This window comes from Peromyscus leucopus, chromosome 3 (genome assembly GCF_004664715.2).
Source record: "Peromyscus leucopus breed LL Stock chromosome 3, UCI_PerLeu_2.1, whole genome shotgun sequence".
Taxonomy (NCBI): Eukaryota; Metazoa; Chordata; class Mammalia; order Rodentia; family Cricetidae; genus Peromyscus; species Peromyscus leucopus.
This window is the reverse complement of record NC_051065.1, coordinates 158679897-158693781: the sequence shown is the minus strand read 5'-3', so window position 1 is coordinate 158693781 and position 13885 is coordinate 158679897.

Below are 13885 nucleotides of genomic sequence, written 5' to 3'. Positions count from 1 at the left end.
ATCTCTTCAGCCCCAAGATTTTGACTTTTTGACTGCAACATCCAGTCATCTTTTTTTTAAAGATTTATTTACTTATTATATACACAGAAGAGGGCACCAGATCTCATTACAGATGGTTGTGAGCCACCATATGGGTGCTGGGAATTGAACTCAGGACCTCTGGAAAGGCAGTCAGTGCTCTTAACCTCTGAGCCATCTCTCCAGCCCCAACATCCCCTCATCTTAAGCCTCCCTCCGTAGCTTCTGCAGCTACTGTTCTACTCTCTGTTCTGAGTTCTATTGCTTCAGATCCCAGACAGATGTGAGGACACACTGTGTCTGTCTACTGTGCCTGTATCACTCAGTATGATACTGTCCAGTTGCTCCAATGTTATCATAAACAACCGGGCTGAGAAGCAAACCATCTCGCCTGTGTGGCACACTTGCTCTGTCCGTCTGTGTGCTGACATACACTTCTGCTTCTTGCCTTCACAAGAATGGTGCACCAATGAATGTGAGAGCGAGTGCAAACACCTCGCCCACACACTAACTTCAGATTCTGTGGGCAAACGCTGGGTCGTGTTTGGTTGATTCCTTTGACTTACATTTTATAGGCTACACTCTATTGAGAGGGTTGTACATGTGGTTTTTGTCAATTTTTCTTCACTTCCCAATGTCATTTCTCATTGGACACCATGACTCTTCATTGTGTAGTTATTTCTTACAAATTGAAACATCCCCCACCTAGAGGGAGATGGGAGTCTTGTAAGAGTCAATAAGCTAATAAAGCTTGCAAGGCTCAAGAAGCTGGTGAATGGGGTTGGAGAGATGGCTCGTCCATTCAGAGTACTAGCTGCTCTTGCAAAGGACCTGAGTTCAGGTCCCAGCACCCACATAACTGCTCACACTGCCTGTAACTCCAGTTTCAGGGGTTCTGGTGCCCTCTTCTGGCCACTGGCAGGCACTGCACACATGTGGTGCTCATAAAGACAAGCAGGGGACACATAGAAGTATAAAAATGAATACATTTTAAAATAGTAGAAACTCATTAACCTCAGGACTCAAGGAACTCTGAGATTTACAAGGCTCTGCCACACCCCATGTCCCAAGAATATACAGGCTGTAAACAATTTGGGGGGCAGAGGAGCCTCTCCTCTCTTCAAATTGGTCAGGGAGCTTCAAGGATGTGGCTTTTTTGAGTTTTCACCCAAGCAGGGTGGGCTTTTTGTGATACAGCTGGTTATGTCACTCATGTTCATGTAAGTAACCCCTCACCCATGTTCCTGAAGTTACCTCCAATAAATGCACCATTTCACCACACCAGACTTGGGTGGAATCCTTGCCTTGGTCAGCCGTCTATCTATCTGGAGTAAACAGAAGCTTGTTCACATCTCCCCAGAAGTCACATGAGACTCTCCATGTGTATTTTGTCTAATTCAGGAAGTAAGAAAAAATGAGGGTACAAAGAAAACATGAAGAGACATAGGATGCCTAGCTAGGGCCACGCTCGGTCACTGAGGTGCAGGAAGAGGAAGGACAGTGGTAGTGTTGGGTAACCGAGCAGAATCCTGACCCCAGGAGGAAAACTACAACATCCCAGCACCAAATCAGCTCTCACCTCACTCATGCAGGCAAACACTCTCAGGGAGACCCAGAAATGGCCAAGACGTAAGGCATGTGCTTGCTTTTATACCCATTCCTGTAACAGTAAAGACCTTGCAAATGAGTCATGACAAACAGGCTTAGGGCTGTATCTGAGAGGCAAAAAGATCGCAAGGTAATGAAGAGGAGAGTCCAGAGGAAGTGACTTGAAAATTTATGTCCCAGCATTTAACGGATGAATTAAAAGGCCATTTGGAGAAATGCATGCCAAGCAACAGAAATGGTAAGTACCGAGGCACGGGCACAAAAGATGCAGAAATCCTCCAGGATTTGGGGTGCCCAGTACCCTGGGAAACTGGGACACTGGACCAGGAGGAAGCTGGAAAGGTACTGCCGGGTGGACTCAGCCTGGTGCCAGGAGCCATTTGGTGATGTGGCTAGTCCAGACCAAGATGTGTGCCAAGTGTAAGATACCTTCCAGATTTCGGAGACTCGGTGGGAAGAGGGAAAGTTAAATGTTTTTATATTGTTTGTCTGTGGAGATGATAATATTTGGGATATATTTAGCTCAATAAAATATACTGTTAAAATTAATGTCAGCTGTTTGTTTTGACTATGTGAAAGTGGCTACCAGATGACGGAGGGCCACATAGGTGGCTGGTATTTGATCTCCACCGGCCACCGATGGGCCTATTGGTGTATGGGACACCCAGTGAGAATACAGGGGGCTCAAGGCTTAGCTTGGGATAAAAGAGAACACCAGAATGTCTGCCAAGATAGGGTCTATTTTGTTCCCTAAGGGTTTAGGAACAGCCTGGAAGGGGAGAGCTGTGGGTGAGGAAGGGGTATTCTGGGCCAGCGGAACTTTCTAAATCACAAACAGGGCGGGAAGGTGAGAGAGCTTTCCGAAGAGAAAAACACCTGGCTGGTCAAACATGCATTGCTGACCTGTAAAACAAACCAAACAAAAACCACAGGATCCCATGACGTCCCTTTGAGGGTCATTCCTACTTCTCTGTCCCCTCCCGCTTCCCCACCACCAGTAAATCACAGAATCTAATCTTCCTGCAGGATGTAAAACACAAAGCCAAACAGATCGCTTTCAGGGCACAGGAAAGTAAAGAGGAAAAGCTCCAGAGAAGGCCTTGGGCTCTTGTTAAAGAGCCAAGAGGAAAACTCAAGACCATCCCCACAGGCAGCAGTCCCCAACAGTGTGGTCCTTTGTGCCTTCCTTCTAGCCTGCTGACAGGAAGGGCCGTTACCATGGAAATGGACCCAGCCACAGAGCAACCGCGGAGCAAACACAGACAGTCTCACTGCTGTTCTGTCCAGAGTCGACCAGTTGGTAAATATTACACCAGGCACATACCAGAGACACAGAGCAAACAGTATGTCATAGGGGAGCTGCGCTGGTTTGGCTGAGGGCAAGGGTGGGATAAGGATGGGGGGATGTTACACTGGGAAACTGTGAAGCTTGGATCCCATGTTACCAGGGCATTGCCCACTAGGATGTAGGGCCAACTTAAGATGTAGTGGGACTACGTTACACTGTGGATCTTGTAGTTTGTAGCCTTGTAGGCACTGGTGGCTAAATAGATATTAAGTCATTCTAACTAATGTAATCTGGTATACAGTAGGTGCCCACAGTGAAGGTTACCTTCACTTTCTACTACAGTATACCCATGTATATGGACTCTAAACAGTGCTTTCCTTCTGCATACCACAAGTATACACCAACATCTTGCTTATTATTTATTATTTTAAATTGTTTTTACAGTGCTTGGAATTGAATCTAGGTCTTCAAGCACTCTACCACTGAGCTACATCTCCCAAACATCCATTCTCATTTTAGATAATGCTACATCTTATGAAGAAGAGCAAGGCCACCCTGACTTGCCCACTACAGATCACTAGGTTAATAACCAGCTGGTAATCCCTTTTTCTAAACCACCTCTGCTGATGGAATTGACAGCCTAGATGTAAACCCTGTACATGTAGGTCATTGGAGTTCATCTAAGCTGAAGCCATTGCTTTAGTCTAGCAAAGTCATGGGCAAGCTGTCCTTTGGTCTTGGAGAGCTTGTTGTCCAGTGCAATAGGAATCAAAACATGTCCTCCTCACCCTTGACCTGAGGTGACTATTCCAAAGGCAGGTTTCTTGGCCTAGCCCTAGACCTGCTCATCAGGGAACAGAGCCCAGAAGCCTACATCTTCAGCATCATTCCCAAAAGATATCCATTCTCAGATAACTCGCAAAACCTCAATCCTCCTCTATCATTTCTGCATTGTTTTGCATTTCAGGTTCTTTTTCCACTTATTTTTTGTTTGGTAGGTTTGGTTTTGAGACAAGATCTCACTGAGTTGCACAGGTAGACCTTCCTTGAGCTTGCAACCTTCCTGTCTCCACCTTCCTTCCAGGCAGCTGAGATCAGACCTGCCCTCTGCATTTTTTAAACTGTGTCAGAATCACCTGGATGGAGGATAGGCATGCAAGATTCAGGGCATTATCTCATCTAAAGTGTTGTACCTCTGGACTCAGAAATGAAGAAGAGAACAAGCCATGCAGGTGATTTCTAGTCACACTTGGAGAAGAGAGTTGCTGTCCTGAAGAGGTGTACTTCCTCATGTGGTGTGCATAGTAACAGCCTGGGGAGTTTATTAAAGCTTACATCTGGGGCAGGAGAGATCTCTCAGTGGTTATCAGCACTTGTTGGTTTTGCAAAAGAGTAGAGTCCAGTTCCCAGCACCTACATGGCAGCTCACAACCATCTGTAACTCCAGTTCCAGGTGTTCTGATGCCCTCTTCTGGCCTCTAATGGCTATTGCACTTGTACACACACACACACACACACACACACACACACACACACTTCACCAGACACACATGCATACACATAATTTAAAAAAAAAATAAATTAAAAGAAATTTGATTCTTTTCAAAAGTCAAGATGCTGTATATCTACAGAGTTCAAGGCACTCAGTGTTAAATTGGAATCTGACTTTGGATTATTTAATTGGATAATTTCCTATTAAAATTCTTCTATCCCTTGCCAAGTGGTGGTGGTGCATTCCTTTAATCCCAGCATTTGGGGGTGAGAGGCAGGCAAATCTCTGTGAGCTCAAAACCAACCTGGTCAACAGAGCAAGTTCCAGGGCAGCCAGAGCTGTTACACAGAAAAACCCTGTCTCCGGATCTCTGTGAGTTCGAGGCCAGCCTGGGCTACCAAGTGAGTTCCAGGAAAGGCGCAAGGCTACACAGAGAAACCCTGTCTCAAAAAACCAAAAAAAAAAAAAAAAAAAACCCTGTCTCAAAAAATAAAAACAAAGAAACAACAAAAATTCTCCCATCCTAGCATGCAAAGAATAAATAAAATAAGTACTTCCCTTTAAAGATCTGGAATGACCCTGGTATTTGGCATTTCCAATAATTGGGAAATGTGTTTTATTTTTAAGCATATATTATCTACTGATGGAATGGACAAATAACCAAATAGCCAAGTATCTCTAACACAAAAACCAAAGAAGGGGGGGGGTGTTGAGCCTCAAAGAGAGAACAATGACAAGGCTAAGCTAATGGATTTGTAACCAAGTATAACCCCTGACTTGCTATATCACCTTTTAAAACACTAGGTCAGCCAAACAAAATAGTGACAGCCCTTGCCTATGCTACCAATTTAGGATTCCTGTTTCAATTGCTGCTTCCCTTATTCTAAAATGAATCAAGCATCTTGCTTCATGACCATTTCTAATCCAAAGGACCAAGTATGAATAAACTTAGCAACCATAATCAAGTGGTGAGTGAGTGTCTGCCATGTGCCCGGGGCCGGTCCAACTGCCAAGTTCAAGGATATGGAAGTCGGAAAGTACAATCAGCTAAAAGGGTATCTGAGATGGCTGGTGGAGAGCATTGTCTTGGTAGGAGCAACAACATGCTAAATAATATTTGTAATCTATGCCCTATTCCTACTCCCAAAGAGCTCTGAAATAGCTTATATTTTTTAAAAGAGCATAATATTGTTAATAAATAAGTGCTATGCTAATGAATTCACACAAGGAAAAGGAATTAAGAAATATGAAATATAGTAGAATTGATAACCGAGGATCTGAGTAGCAACAAATCTACCAAAGATCTTTCCTAGCCATCAGGTAGAAAAAAAAACTATGAAAGTCTTAGTTTCAAAAATAGACATTCTTACATTTTTTAAAAGAAAGAGCTTTTCTAAATTAAAGGTTTTCAAAGACCATTTTCAATGAACTGAATTGTCTCCTAGCAATTCTGACATAAGGATTTGATGTCTTTCTGAAGACTGACAAGCTGCTTCTTCTGTTTTGGTGGAAGACAAGCCCCATGAGAAGCTAGAAAGCTACATATCATAGTTAGAATAAAGGGGGCACATCAGGAGTGTGCTGGAAAGATGTGGGGACTCAGCCTGTAGGCTTCAAACACTCTGATAGAGCCATCACCAGTGTCAATGATGGTCTCTGCTACACATCCCCGAGAGTGGAACAATTCCAGGGTTGTAGATAGCTTTCCAGGAAAAACAGAATGGAAGCTCTCCAAGACCCAGAAAAAAAAAAAAAAAAGAACAATTCCTTTTTTGGAGAGGAAGAGCTACACACATGTGAAACATGGAGAAATGCAGATCTGTGTCTCCTTATGAGTTGATAACTCCTAAGGCAATCCCACTACCAACACTCAGAGGAGTCACAAAAAGCAAGAATCTTTCCTCCGGAGGATTGCTGAGGGTCTGGAAGAGGTCCCAGTGTTTGCTACACAAACAGGGGGGCCTGAGTTCAAGTCCCAGCACTCACATAAAAGCCAGGCACTGTGGTGTGCCCCTGTGGTCCTAGCCCTGGTAGACAGAGGTAGATGGAACCTTGGGGCTTGCTGGCTAGCCTATTTAGCCAAATAAATGAGTTCTGGTTTCAGTGAAAGACTTTGACTCAAAAACGGAAGTAAAGAACAATCATGGAAGACAGCCCATGTTGATCTCTGACTCATACACATGGGCGCATGGGTATACACGCACACATACAGGCACACGCATGTACATGCACACACACACACACACAAACTTGCATGCACACACATACATCGTACACACATATGCAAAGAAGAGGTATCTGAGTATTTTATTTAACTAACTCAGTACCCCACTGGAGTGACAGGAAATTGCCTGGAGAATATATACAAATGTGAGAAATAGGAAAACTGGAAACTTAGACACAAGGAGAAGCAACCACGGTCAAGAGTTCTCCCCTCTATTCTGTTTCTGGAAGCTTTTCCAGTCTTGGATGATTGTTACTAAGCCATAAAACTGAACAGATTAATCATTGTGTCTGTGAAAGTTCTTTCATGGGAGACAAAAGAAACAGATTTGGGTTAACTGAAGCAGAAAAAGGATTTATTAAAGGGCATAGGGTGACTGAGTCTGAGGGTCAGAAGAAAACTAGAAGATATTAAAAGGACTCAAGAGAGAGAGAGACCAGGACATCTATGGTTTGAAAGCAAGCTCACAGCCAGTATCCTCAAGATTCAGCCTCCACAGCCAATCAACAACCATGGCTCTCTCAACTCAAATAAAACTCTAAAGCACAAATGCTTGATATCCCAGCGTGGCTCTGAAGTTCATCTTCTGGTGAGGAAGGCTGGTCATCTTGACTGAGGTTCTCAGTGGAGTGATTTGCCTGCCAGAAAACATCAGGTACTACCTGAAGACATTTTTGCTCATCACACTTGAGGGACATGAGTGGGCTGTCACCACCAGGGATACTGCTAAATAGCCTACAGTACACAGAATATGCACTCCTTCCCTCTGGTAGCAACAGTGTGAAGATTGAAACCTCAATGCTGACCCCAACCAAGCACACAAGAAGTATCTACTTATTGGTAAGCCAAGGTTTGCAGTAGACATGCCTACGCTCTCCCCCTCCAGACTCCCTGGAATCCCTGTGACCCTGGAGTCACCTTTTCCCTCCTCCTCTTAGCTTTCAATCACTCTCCCTCTTTCACTTAGCTTTGGGTCACATTGCTTCCACCATCTGGCATCCACAGGATTCTTCAGAAGACAGTCCTAAACCACTAGAGCCACAGGAGAACCTGCAGAGCTAAGTTTGCCAGGAGTTCACATCTACATGGTGAGCCAGTGCAAGAGCAGGAAGCCCACTTTGTCTTTCCTCAATCCCAAATGCCAAAGCCCCTCCAGCTGAGGCTGGGACTTGACCAAAATGATACCCATGTTTGCTATTTTACTTGTTGGTTCCTCCTACTAACTCTCCTCCCTTCCTTCCTTCCTTCCTTCCTTTCTTCCTTCCTTCCTCCCTTCCTACCTTCCTTTCACACTTTAAGACAGTGTCATGTAGTCCAGGATGGCCTTCAACTAGCTACACATCCAAGGATGACCTTGAACTTCTGATTATCCTGCCTCTGCCTCCCATATGCTGGAATTATAGACAACAACCACTGTTAGAGTTTCTATTGCTGTGATTCAGACACCATGACCATGACAACTCTTATAAAGGAAAACATTTAACTGGGGCTGGCTTACAGTTTTTGAGGTTTAGTCCACTATCATCAGGGTGGAAAAGGGCAGAATGCAGGCAGACATGGTGCTGGAGAAGGAGCTGGGAGTTCTACATCTTGATCTGCAGGCAGCAGCCGGAGTCTGTGTGTTACACTGAGCATAGCTTGAGCAAAGCCCCCTCTCACAGTGACACATCTCCTCTGACAAGACCACACCTACTCCAACAAAACCACAACTTTTTTAAAAAGTTTATTCTTTCTGTGTCTTTTGCATCATGTATCTTGATCCCATGCATTTCCCCATCCCTTTGCATCTGCCCTTGACCCCTGCACACCCCCAAAATAAACCAAAATTTAAGAAAAAAGGAAGAGAAAAGAAGGGGAAAGCTTAAAAATCTCATCATGGAGGCTGCAGTGTGACACAGTGAGTCATGCCTCGAACTCCTTTGTCCGTTTATCTTTACTTGCAAGTGTTGATTGCAAAGAGTCATTGGTCTGGTCTGAGGCCTCTGGTTTCTACTACCTTATCTCACTAATGCTCCTCCTGGATATCTTGTTGTGGAGATTCTGCAGGTTTGGGTCTGCAAGTCAGGTCCATTCATGTGCTCCAGCAGATCATAGATGGGGTAGATGATAGAGCAGGCCAAGTCATATCCTTGGGTCTGGGCCTGGGCAGCTGTAAGGTTGGTCCCCCAGATGTGAAATGGGGACAACTCTCCTATGCTTACAACTTCAGGACTGGCTTAGCCACACCTGTACCAATAGGATTGGCTCTATTGTGTTACTCTGGCAAGGTGCCTGTTCTCCAAGTGTTGCAGCAGGTGGGGATCAGAGACAGCTCTCCACTCTCATGACCACAGGGTCAGCTCTCCCACATGCCTCAGGCATTGATGGGTGGGTCAGAGGGCATCATTCCCCTGCCCATGCTACCACAGACAGATGAAATGTGGGAGAGCGGAGAGCTCTCCCATGCTCACAACTTCAGGCCTGGCTCACCCACACCTGTGCTAACAGGGTTGGTTCCGTTGTGCTGCCATGGCGAGGTATAGGGCTTGCTCTTCTGAGTGTTGCAGCTGGTGGGGGTCAGGGAGCACTCTCCCACTCTTATGATCATAGGGCCAGCTTTTCCACCTGCCACAGAAATTGCTGGGCAAGCAGCAGGATGGGGAGGGGTGCAAGCAGAGAAGCTCTCCCTCACCCGTGCCACCACCAGACAGATGGGCAATGGGGACAGCCCTCCCATGCAAAACCACAACTCTTTTTGTTATTGTTTTGTTTTTTGAGACAGGGTTTCCCTTTGCCCTTCCTGGAACTCACTCTGTAGCCCAGGCTGGCCTTGAACTCACAGAAATCTGCCTGGGTCTGCCTCCCAGAGTGCTGGGATGAAAGGTGTGTGCCACCACCACACAGCTTAAAAGCCATAACTCTTAATAGTGCCACTCCCTATGGGAACCATTTTTCTTTCAAACCACTCCCAGGGCCCCATAGGCTTATAGTCATAACATAATTCAAAAATGCATTCATCCCAACTTTAAAAGTCCCCATAGTCTATAGCTGTTTCAAACTTAGTTAAAAGTTCCAAGTTTCTTCTGAGATTCATGCAATCTCTTAACTGTAACCCCCTATAAAATCAAAACCAAAGAGCAGATCACATTTCCTCCAAAATGGAGGAAAGGCAGGATAGCAAGGAAATATTGGACCAGAGTAAGACCAAAAACCAGTTGGGCAAACTCCAGCCTCTGCATCTCCATGTCTGATGTCAAAACATTCTTCAGATCTCCAACTCCTTTCAGCGTTGTTGACTGCAACACACTTCTTTTCCTTGGGCTGGTTCTACTTCCTGTTAGCAGCTCTCCTCACCAGGTATCCCATGGCTCTGTCCTCTCCAATATCGTGGGGTCTCCAAAGTAACTGAGGCTTCACCTTCACAGCTTTACACAGTGGCTTCTCTAGGCCTTTATTCAGGGACACCCCTGACATGCCTGGCCTCAGTGGCTTTCCTTCATCACGGAGAAAGATTCCAGAACCCAATTCTTCTATGCCTGACTCTAAAGCCAGAACCACATGGCCAAAGTTGCCAAGCTCTGCTACTTTCTGGGGCTGGAACATGGCCCCCTTGTTCAATTACATCTTCACCAACTTTCTGTTTTTGATGGTTTCCTTCACTGCCTAAGCTTGACTGCCCTGAAACTCACTCTGTAGACCAGGCTGACCTCAAACTCAGAGATTCACCTGCCTCTGCCTCCAGAGTTCTGGGATTAAAGGTATGCACTCTAAGCTTTTCTTTAATTCCTTTTCACAGGTTGGAAACTTAGCTGGGTGGGATCGTGCCCTGAGGCCACCACTCCGTTTATTCCCTTTCTTAATTTGTTTATCTCCTTGAATACAAGATTCAGCTCCATTCCACTTCCTGGTGCTTCTCTTCTCCTCAAATTGTACTATTTTCTCAGCTTGTTCTTTTTCATTATAAATCTTCATTAGAGTCATGACTAATAACCACACAACAGAGTCTATCCTAGGCTGTTTGGGGATTTCTTCTGCCAATGGAATTAGTCCAAAACTCTTCACTTTAACCTCAGGCAGACTTTTCAGACATGGGCAAAAAGCAGTCACATTCTTCACTAAAATATCACAAGGATGATCTCTAGGCAACATACTAAAATTCTTCTCCTCTGAAACTTCTTCAGCTAGGCCACCACAGTTCAAATCCCTTTAGCACCACTGTCTTCCTTGCTCCTACTAGTATGGCCCATCAAGCAGCTCTTAAAGCATTCCAGTGCCTTTCTAATCCATAGTCCTAAGGTCCATATTCCTCCAAACAAAAGCATGGTCCAGCCTATCACAGCAATAGCCCAGTCCCTTGAACCAACTTCTGTCTTAGTTAGGGTTTCTATTGCTGTGAAGAGATACTATGACCATGGCAACTCCTATAAGGAAAGCATTTAATTAGAGTTGGCTTACAGTTTCAGAAATTTAGTTCATTCTCTTTATTGAAAGAAACATGGCAGAGTGCAGACAGACATGGTCCTGGAGAAGGAGCTGAAAGTTCTTCATCTTGATCTTCAGGCAGCTGAAGGAGAACTGTGTACTACACTGGGTGTAGTTTTAGCATATGAGACCTCAGTGTCTCAAAGTCCAGCCCCTCAGTGACACATTACCTCCAACAAGACCATACAGACCCCAAATAGCCACACCTCCTAATAGTGCTACTCTCTATGGGAGCCAATTTCTTTCAAACCACCATGACCACTTTATGTAGTGTTGGGGAGTGAGGACAGGGTGTAGTATACCCGAGACAAGCACTCTACCAACTGAGCCACATCCCCATCCTCCCAACACTTTCTAAATGATTCATTTATACCTAAGTACCTTCTCAGCATGTACTTTTAGGGAATTTTGACTGGGACAAGAAGTTATTACCAAAAACAGGGTGTGGGATGATTGATAGGTAAAATATGAGACACCCACCATATGAACTTTTCTGCCTTGATTTTCAATTCTCTCCTAGTTCCATGATCAATTGCCTTGAACAGCTGCTATACAGAACCAGACCTTCACTAGAACCAGATTCAAGGCTCCACAGCAGAAGCCAGCAAAAAATGTTTTTTAATCATTCAAAACAGGTTAATGGTTTCTGATCACCAGTCTCACTACAAAAGCCATGCTGCCCATTTCAGCCATTCAAGTGGCTGGAGCCAACTCACCCAGGGAGAAGCTAAGATGACATAGGGAAGGAATTATGCTTCAAGTCTCAAAAGAGACAAAGAAAAGCAAGGGAGAGACCTGGTGAGCCAGACTGGAGTTCTCCAATAACCATGGAGCAGCATCAGAAGGTTTTGATGACTGCCTCAGGAATGAAATTGAGGGGAGACTGGTCTGTGGATAAGGAGTTAGATGTGGGCAAGCAGCAGAGACTTGCAAAGGAGACTAAGACATCTTTATGGGTCAGTGAACAAATGCCTCCACATGGAGTGAAATCAAAGATACTTAGAGACCAAGAGTGGGGGTCTCAGAAAGCTGGTCTGCCTGTAAGAAGGGAAGGGAAGGTTTTAAAAACTATATTCACACCTTCTTGTTTCTCAGCCTTCTCTCATGTCTGCCTGGTAATGAGATAAGGGCTGTTCAGATGATGAAGGGTGTATTCTTCTAAGACTAAGAAATTATTTAATTCATGGATTAGGTATGGTTTTTCACACGGTTTAATATACGTGTGTGTGTGTGTGTGTGTGTGTGTGTGTGTGTGTGTGTGTGTGCCTGCGTGCTTGTGGAGGCCAGAGGACAACAACACTGGCTGCTGTTCTCCCCCACCAACAACCTTATTTTTTGAGACAATGTTTCTCACCAGCTGGGAAGCCACCAGGAAGGCTAGGTTGGTCAAAGCATCTCAGAGAGCCACATGTCCCCACCTTCCAAATGCTTCAAACATGCTTCTCATGCTTGCAAGATGAACACTTTGTGGACTTATCTATCTTCCCAGCCTGGATATTTACAGTACAGTTACTTAAAATGTAAGACAACTTAAAACTCAATGGGTTCTACTTGAAGCTCAGTGATTTACGTGGGGAAGCCCATTTAATCCACACCTCTGGATCTCTGTTGATAAATATGTGGGTTCTGCCAGCTCTGGGAGTCTTTGTTCTATGGAGTAGAAAGAACAACTTCCAGGGAAACTGTCAATGGGGTCTTCAGGCCCAACAGTGGCATAGGCATCTGTCTCAGTGAGTCTGTGCTAACTCGTATCCTCCATCAGAGGAGAAGAGTATTCTCCCTCCAGGTCTTGGGGTTTGCTTGAGCTGCAGAGCTCTCCCAGCTATGGTCACAGACCTTGGAGATCAATCTATAGCAAAACAGGCCTGGTTACTTTTGTACTGTGGACAGCACAGCTGTCTCTTGGTAGTCCAAGAATACCTGAATCCCAGCATCTTAAATCCCTCGTATGAAATGGGAGATATTTGCATGAAAAAATCTGCATGTCTTCCCAAAAACATCAAATCATCTCTAGCTGACTTAGAATACTTAATACAATGTAAATGTTATGCGAATAACTGTTTGACTATGTTGCTTAGAGAATCAGGATAAGGAAACATGTCTTTATACATTCCAGATGGTTGCAGTAATTCTCTTATTTCTGACCTGAACTTGGTTGCACCAGCATGCACATTCTGCAGACACTGAGCCCCTCCACTGCTTCAGACTCTCCCACTCAAATGATGGGTCTTTGTTGGTCACACAAAACAGCTCAGCCCATATTCCTTCCTACTTTTTCAGTGGAGTTGATGCCTAACAAAGGAACAAAGCAAAAATACACATCTAGGGATCTGCTTCTAGAAAGCCCATGCTGTGACAGCCTGGTGCCCCAGGAGCTTGGTAAAGCATGGTAGGCAGAACATAAGGATGCTGTGAGGATTTGATTGCAAAATTATGCCAATTAATACTGACATTTGGCTGGAGATCAGAGCATACTAACCACATGCAAGATGTGGCAACATGGTCCTCACACCTTAACTCATGGAATGCCCACAGTATCTGTTTCAGGGGCCATGAATATAGGTAAAGAAACAGACACACATAACTTGAGCAACTGGTCTGAAGTCCCATATATACACAATATAAACAAGATCCAGATATTTGGAGTCTGACTTCAGAGTCTATAGTCTTTCTTAAGCACCCATTCACACCATCACTACCCCACCAGTCTGACTTGATTATCCCTTTAGGCTTAAGTTTCTTCTTTTATGTGATATTTGGGTAGGACAACCCCTGGAGCTCTCCAAAGCCACTG